The sequence below is a fragment of the Anopheles ziemanni genome (assembly GCF_943734765.1).
Source record: "Anopheles ziemanni chromosome X unlocalized genomic scaffold, idAnoZiCoDA_A2_x.2 X_unloc_36, whole genome shotgun sequence".
Lineage (NCBI taxonomy): Eukaryota > Metazoa > Arthropoda > Insecta > Diptera > Culicidae > Anopheles > Anopheles ziemanni.
The window spans coordinates 122,437-130,000 of NW_026689803.1; the positions used below are offsets into that span (position 1 = coordinate 122,437).

The 7,564-nt window shown below is 48.4% G+C and overlaps 1 non-coding gene across 1 annotated transcript; it reads left to right on the forward strand.

Moving 5' to 3' along the window:
• Positions 1-7,035: 7,035 nt before the first annotated feature.
• Positions 7,036-7,190, forward strand: LOC131292157 (5.8S ribosomal RNA). The gene has a single exon (XR_009189849.1). It is a non-coding gene; the product is annotated as a 5.8S ribosomal RNA (ribosomal RNA).
• The last annotated feature ends 374 nt before the right edge of the window (positions 7,191-7,564 follow it).

The window sequence follows — 7,564 nt, forward strand, 5'->3', positions numbered from 1 at the left end:
TCGAGTCTCGTACTCGTCATCTGTAATCGTCGGATAGAATATCCAGTACACGGTTGTCTTTCCAAATGAAATCTACATACAGAACTCGCTCTTGGCAAATGGGTGGCATTGGCGCAATCAGGAGCGAGTTCCCGTCCGGGTGCCAAGTGATTGGCAAATGTCTGGGGGAAAGCAACCATATATTGATTTGTCTGTTAGTGTACTGGGTGTTTGAGGTATGTAGTATCCACGCTTGGTTGGGTGTGTCAGAGGACCGTGAATGCGTTGGCAACCCCAATTGGGGTACATCGGGAATGATTTTGTGGAACCGATGTGCCCGGCACACACTAAGTTTTGTTGCAAGTTAATAGTGTGCCATGTCCGGGGGGGTTGTGATTAAACTCTGGTGAATTGCGTACTGTGGTGATTGGGGTATGAAAGCCCCGCAGTTGCAATGATCGGACGCGCCTAGCGTGTCCTTTAGTTGATGGTAGGGAAATGAAGGCCCTTGTCAGCTCACCTAAGTATTCATGGAAGTTTGGCATAAGGTCGCTGTGGTAGGGGTATGAAGGCCCCGTCAGCGCATGCACAATCGGGCGCACGAGCGCTTAGCGGAGTCGAATGCCGCTCAAGTGCCTGTCCGGTGCATCGGGTGTGTGTGTGATACGAGGGCAATGAGGTTCGCACGGGGGCTCGCCTCCCGTGTGCTACCGGACTTGACAACATATAGAACGTGGTGTTTGCTCCTCCGGGTGCAATGGGACAATGAACATTCGAACGCAAAGTCGGAATTCTGGTTGATCCTACCAGTAATATACGCTCGTCTCAAAGGTTAAGCCATGCATGTCTAAGTACAAACAGATTTAATGTGAAACCGCATAAGGCTCAGTATAACAGCTATAATTTACGAGATCATCAACCTAGCTACTTGGATAACTGTGGAAAATCTAGAGCTAATACATGCAACATGCCAGGACCCTCGCGGGAACTGGTGCACTTATTAGTCAAACCAATCGCGGGTTCTCCGTGTCATTGAGTTGAAGTCTGGATAATGATGCTGATCGTATGGTCTCGCACCGACGACAGATCTCGCAAATATCTGCCCTATCAACTATGGATGGTAGTATAGAGGACTACCATGGTTGCAACGGGTAACGGGGAATCAGGGTTCGATTCCGGAGAGGGAGCCTGAGAAATGGCTACCACATCCAAGGAAGGCAGCAGGCGCGTAAATTACCCAATCCCGGGACGGGGAGGTAGTGACGAGAAATAACAATATGAAACTCTTTAATGATGTTTCATAATTGGAATGAGTAGAGCATAAATCCTTCTACGAGGATCAAGTGGAGGGCAAGTCTGGTGCCAGCAGCCGCGGTAATTCCAGCTCCACTAGCGTATATTAAAATTGTTGCGGTTAAAACGTTCGAAGTTGATACTTGTCCAACACAGTCCGGCTCCGCCGACCCGGTCAACCCGTGGTCGGTGGGCCAAGTCGGAATCTGGTTGCGACTCAATGGTGTGGTAGGGCACCAAGTCTGTGTCATGGTGTGCCCTTCAACGGGTGCAAGTGTAACATAGAGCTCGACCGCTCACGTTTACCTTGAACAAATTAGAGTGCTTAAAGCAGGGTGCCCAAACGCCCTAGAATAATCTTGCATGGAATAATGGAATACGACCTTGGTCTAATCTTTCATTGGTTTGTACTCAGACCGGAGGTAATGATTAACAGAAGTAGTTGGGGACACTAGTATTACGGCGCGAGAGGTGAAATTCGTAGACCGTCGTAAGACTAACTAAAGCGAAGGCATTTGTCAAGGATGCTTTCTTTAATCAAGAACGAAAGTTAGAGGATCGAAGGCGATTAGATACCGCCCTAGTTCTAACCGTAAACGATGCCAACTAGCAATTGGGAGACGCTACAACCAGGTGCTCTCAGTAGCTTCCGGGAAACCAAAGTCAGGTTCCGGGGGAAGTATGGTTGCAAAGTTGAAACTTAAAGGAATTGACGGAAGGGCACCACAATGAAATGGAGCTTGCGGTTCAATTTGACTCAACACGGGAAAACTTACCAGGTCCGAACTTATGGAGGTGAGACAGATTAATAGCTCTTTCTCAAATTTAAGGGTAGTGGTGCATGGCCGTTCTTAGTTCGTGGATTGATTTGTCTGGTTAATTCCGATAACGAACGTGACTCACATATGCTAACTAGAACGCAGTCAGCGTTAATGCGTCGATGCCGATTGGAACGGGTTAGGACCTTTCGGTGGAGTATGACCTGACACCTTCGCTGTTCGTGTGCGCAAGTGCACTTACGGTACGCTGCTTAGCAGGACAATTTGTGTTTAGCAAAATGAGATCGAGCGATAACAGGTCCGTGATGCCCTTAGATGTTCTGGGCTACACGCGTGCTACAATGTGGGTAGCAGCGTGTCTCCTATTCCGAGAGGAACGGGAAATCACTCAAATACTCACTTAGTAGGGATTATGGATTGCAATGGTCCATATGAACTCGGAACTTCTAGTAAGTGCTGGTCATCAGCCAGCGTTGAATACGTCCCTGCCCTTTGTACACACCGCCCGTCGCTACTACCGATGGATTATTTAGTGAGGTCTTTGGAGATGATCGTTCGCTGGATCCTCGTGAACCGCGTCTGCTTTATCGAAGTTGACCGAACTTGATGATTTAGAGGAAGTAAAAGTCGTAACAAGGTTTCCGTAGGTGAACCTGCGGAAGGATCATTAGTGGCCAAGTGATCCTTCCAGAAGTCCGAACCTGCGGGTTGAGACTTCGGCACAAGTTGCCATATGATAATTGACGAAACACTATAGAAGTCCGAACCTGCGGGTTGAGACTTCGGCACAAGTTGCCATATGAACATTGACGAAACACTATGAAGTCCGAACCTGCGGGTTGAGACTTAGGCACAAGTTGCCTTATACATGACTTCGAACAAATACACAAGTCCGAACCTGCGGGTTGAGACTTAGGCACAAGTTGCCTTATACATGACTTCGAACAAATACACAAGTCCGAACCTGCGGGTTGAGACTTAGGCACAAGTTGCCATATGAAAGTTGACGAAACACTAACAAGTCCGAACCTGCGGGTTGAGACTTAGGCACACGTTGCCTTATACATGACTTCGAACAAATACACAAGTCCGAACCTGCGGGTTGAGACTTAGGCACAAGTTGCCTTATACATACATTGGCCAAATAAACAGAAGTCCGAACCTGCGGGTTGAGACTTAGGCACAAGTTGCCATATTATATTCGATCAAACACTAAGTAGTCCGAACCTGCGGGTTGAGACTCAAGACCGTAACAAGATGTCACTATACAAGTCCGAACCTAAGGGTTGAGACTTAATGCGATCTAGATACCAAGTTGACATCCAATACCTGTTGAGCAAAACCAAAGATTCCCTGTTCTCGAATGATTACACTATATAACAGGGAATCTTGAAGAAATCAAGCAAGCGTGAAACAAAGTCATCACTTGGGCATGCTCGATAGCCAACCACATGACCTTAACCTAAGAGAGCATGCAAACCACATGATACCTATAAACGATTAACCCGCCCTAGTTCAATCGTTCACCAAGTGATGACTTCAGTATGGCTAAGAGAAAAACTTTTAAATGGGAAAAACTCTAAGTCCGAACCTCCGGGTTGAGACTTCCGCGTCGGAGGTGGGCGCACCTCCTATCCGAAAGATGATGAATCAGGGGTGTTCGGTCAGCAATGGTCGGATACCCCGTCGTAGTCCAACTATGACAATCAAAGTCAAGACCTCCGGGTTGAGACTTTCCGCGAGTACAAGCATAAAGGAACACGGACCAAGCCGTACCGAGAGAATCGGTACTAGAGCCCTCGTGGTTCTACATTGAGAGAGCCCTCGTGGTTCTCATTAGGGGCTTTATGCAAGTCGTACTCAATACTGTGGTGTGAAGTATAAAGTATAGTCTTCGCCTGGTCCACGCTGCTTCGGCGGTCCTGGGTAAGATAGTTCATTCTAGCTTGCCCTATAGTGGAATGAGGACACTTAATGCTTCGTCTTTTAGCGGCGGCTAGACTCCTCCTCACGGGGAACGAGTTGACGCACACAGCGGCGGCTTACGCACTATGGCAATCATGGATGCCTGAAGATTCCGTGAAGTTCTCCCCTGGTCCACGCTGCCTCGGCAGTCCTGGGTAAAATGGAATATTTCCAGCTTGCCCTATAGTGGAAGAGGACTATCCAACAATATAAAGTCAAGACCTCCGGGTTGAGACTTTCCGCGTCGGTGGTGTCGCGCACCGCCTATCCGAAAGATGGTGTAACAGGGGTGTTCGATCAGCAATGGTCGGATGCCCCGTCATAGTCCAACTATGACAACCAAAGTCAAGACCTCCGGGTTGAGACTTTCCGCGTCCGGAGGTACGCGTACCGCCTACCCGAAAGATGGTGTGCTTCTGGGGTATTCGATGAGTCGGATACCCCGTCGTAGTCCAACTATGACAATCAAAGTCAAGACCTCCGGGTTGAGACTTCCGCGTCCGGAGGTACGCGTACCGCCTACCCGAAAGATGGTGAATCAGGGGTGTTCGATCAGCAATGGTCGGATGCCCCGTCGTAGTCCAACTATGACAATCAAAGTCAAGACCTCCGGGTTGAGACTTTCTAAGAGTACAAGCATAAAGGAACACGGACCAAGCCGTACCGAGAGAATCGGTACTAGAGCCCTCGTGGTTCTACATTGAGAGAGCCCTCGTGGTTCTCATTAGGGGCTTTATGCAAGTCGTACTCAATACTGTGGTGTGAAGTATAAAGTATAGAGTCCTCCACTGGTCCACGCTGCTCCGGCGGTCCTGGGTAAGATAGTTCATTCTAGCTTGCCCTATGTGGAAGAGGACTCAATACCCTACCTGTTGAGCTTGAAACAAAGTCATCACTTGGGCATGCTCATATTGCCATACAATATTCCATTATCTACTAATGAGCATGCAGCTATATGATTATAACCTGTAAACGATTACCCCGCCGTAGTTCAGCGCTTCAACCAAGTGATGACTTCAGTATGGCTAGTGTGTGAAGTATAAAGTATAGTCCTCCCCTGGTCCACACTGCTTCGGCGGTCCTGGGTAAGATAGTTAGTTCTAGCTTGCCCTATGTGGAAGAGGACACCATACTTAATACTGTGGTGTAATGAACAAAGTATAGTCCTCCACTGGTCCACGCTGCTTTGCAGTTCTGGGTAAGATAGTTAGTTCTAGCTTGCCCTATGTGGAAGAGGGCATACAAGACAAAGTATAGTTCTCCCCTGGTCCACGCTGCTCCGGCGGTCCTGGGTAAGATAGTTAATTCTAGCTTGCCCTATGTGGAAGAGGACTCAATACCCTACCTGTTGAGCTTGAAACAAAGTCATCACTTGGGCATGCTCTATAGCCAATCACATGACATTAACCTAAGAGAGCATGCAGCGTATTATCCCAATGCAAAGTAAACGATAGACTCGCCCTAGTTCAGTGCTTCAACCAAGTGATGACTTCAATTTGGCTAGTGTGTGAAGTATAAAGTATAGTCCTCCCCTGGTCCACACTGCTTCGGCGGTCCTGGGTAAGATAGTTATTTCTAGCTTGCCCTATGTGGAAGAGGACACCATACTTAATACTGTGGTGTAATGAACAAAGTATAGTCCTCCACTGGTCCACGCTGCTCCGGCGGTCCTGGGTAAGATAGTTCATTCTAGCTTGCCCTATGTGGAAGAGGGCATACAAGACAAAGTATAGTTCTCCCCTGGTCCACGCTGCTTCGGCGGTCCTGGGTAAGATAGTTAATTCTAGCTTGCCCTATGTGGAAGAGAGCATACATGAACCAAGAACGAAGGTTATGATCGAGGAATGATTCGACAACTAACCGATGGTATGAAATGTGTAGAATTCAAGCAAGCACACAATCAAGTCATCATTTGGGCATGCTCGATAGCCAACCCTATGACATTAACCTAGTAGAGCATGCAACGTATAATATCCCAATGCAAAGTAAACGATAGACACGCCCTAGTTCAGCGCTTCAACCAAGTGATGACTTCAGAATGGCTAAATCAAATCGGTTCAAAACATACCATCGGTACCCTATTGAAACACACAAGTCGATATCAAACCTCATGATTGTGTAGTCCTCCACTGGTCCACGCCGCTTCGGCCGTCCTGGGTAAAATGGAACATTCCAGCTTGCCCTATGTGGAAGAGGGCACATTACTCAATACTGTGGTGTGAAGTATAAAGTTCAGTTCTCCCCTGGTCCACGCTGCTTCGGCGGTCCTGGGTAAGATAGTTCATTCTAGCTTGCCCTATGTGGAAGAGGACACTTAATACTTCGTCTCTAAGCGGCGGCTTGACTCCTCCCTACGGGGAACGGGTTTACGCGCACAGCGGCGGCTTACGCACTATGGCAGTCATGGATGCCTTACGTTTCTATGAAAAGTGTGTTCCTCCCCTGGTCCACGCTGCTTCGGCAGTCCTGGGTAAGATAGTTAGTTCTAGCTTGCCCTATGTGGAAGAGGACACGTAGACTTACTGTGGTGTGAAGTATAAAGTTCAGTTCTCCCCTGGTCCACGCCGCTTCGGCCGTCCTGGGTAAAATGGATTCATCCAGCTTGCCCTATGTGGAATGAGGACACTTTATGCTTCGTCTCTAAGCGGCGGCTTGCTCCTCCCTACGGGGAACGGGTATACGCGCACAGCGGCGGCTTACGTTATGGCAGTCATGGATGCCTTACGTTTCCATGAAAAGTGTGTTCCTCCCCTGGTCCACGCTGCTTCGGCAGTCCTGGGTAAGATAGTTAGTTCTAGCTTGCCCTATGTGGAAGAGGACACGTAGACTTACTGTGGTGTGAAGTATAAGGTTCAGTTCTCCCCTGGTCCACGCCGCTTCGGCCGTCCTGGGTAAAATGGATTAATCCAGCTTGCCCTATGTGGAATGAGGACACTTTATGCTTCGTCTCTAAGCGGCGGCTTGCTCCTCCCTACGGGGAACGGGTATACGCGCACAGCGGCGGCTTACGCAAGTTAGTCACCCTCGGCAGTGGATCACTCGGCTCATGGATCGATGAAGACCGCAGCTAACTGCGCGTCATAATGTGAACTGCAGGACACATGAACATTGATAAGTTGAACGCATATTGCACGTCGTGGGAACCTACCATGATGTACAGATGACTGAGCGCTTATATTTGAGAAATGTATCGCATACATTTAACTACGCCGTGACACCCGTCACGAGACGTGCACCATGATGTTAACTAGGGTCGCGACGACCCGCTAGCATTAAAGAACCCGTGGTTTACAATATACTGGCATTGGAATTCGAAGTATTTAGAGCGTCCGTGTTCCCGCGTGAGGCGGAAGTACGAGGAGAAGGCGTGCTTGTGGTGTCTGTGGTGGTGTTTACTGATGTCTAGCTTCAGCTTATTTATTTATTTAAATAGAAGCGAAGATGTCAAAGTAGCGTCGAAGCAGCAGCGGTAGCACAAATGATTCAAGTATGGAAGTTGACCAAAGGAACACAAACAAACTAGCGTATGGGCAATGGAAGGTATCAGT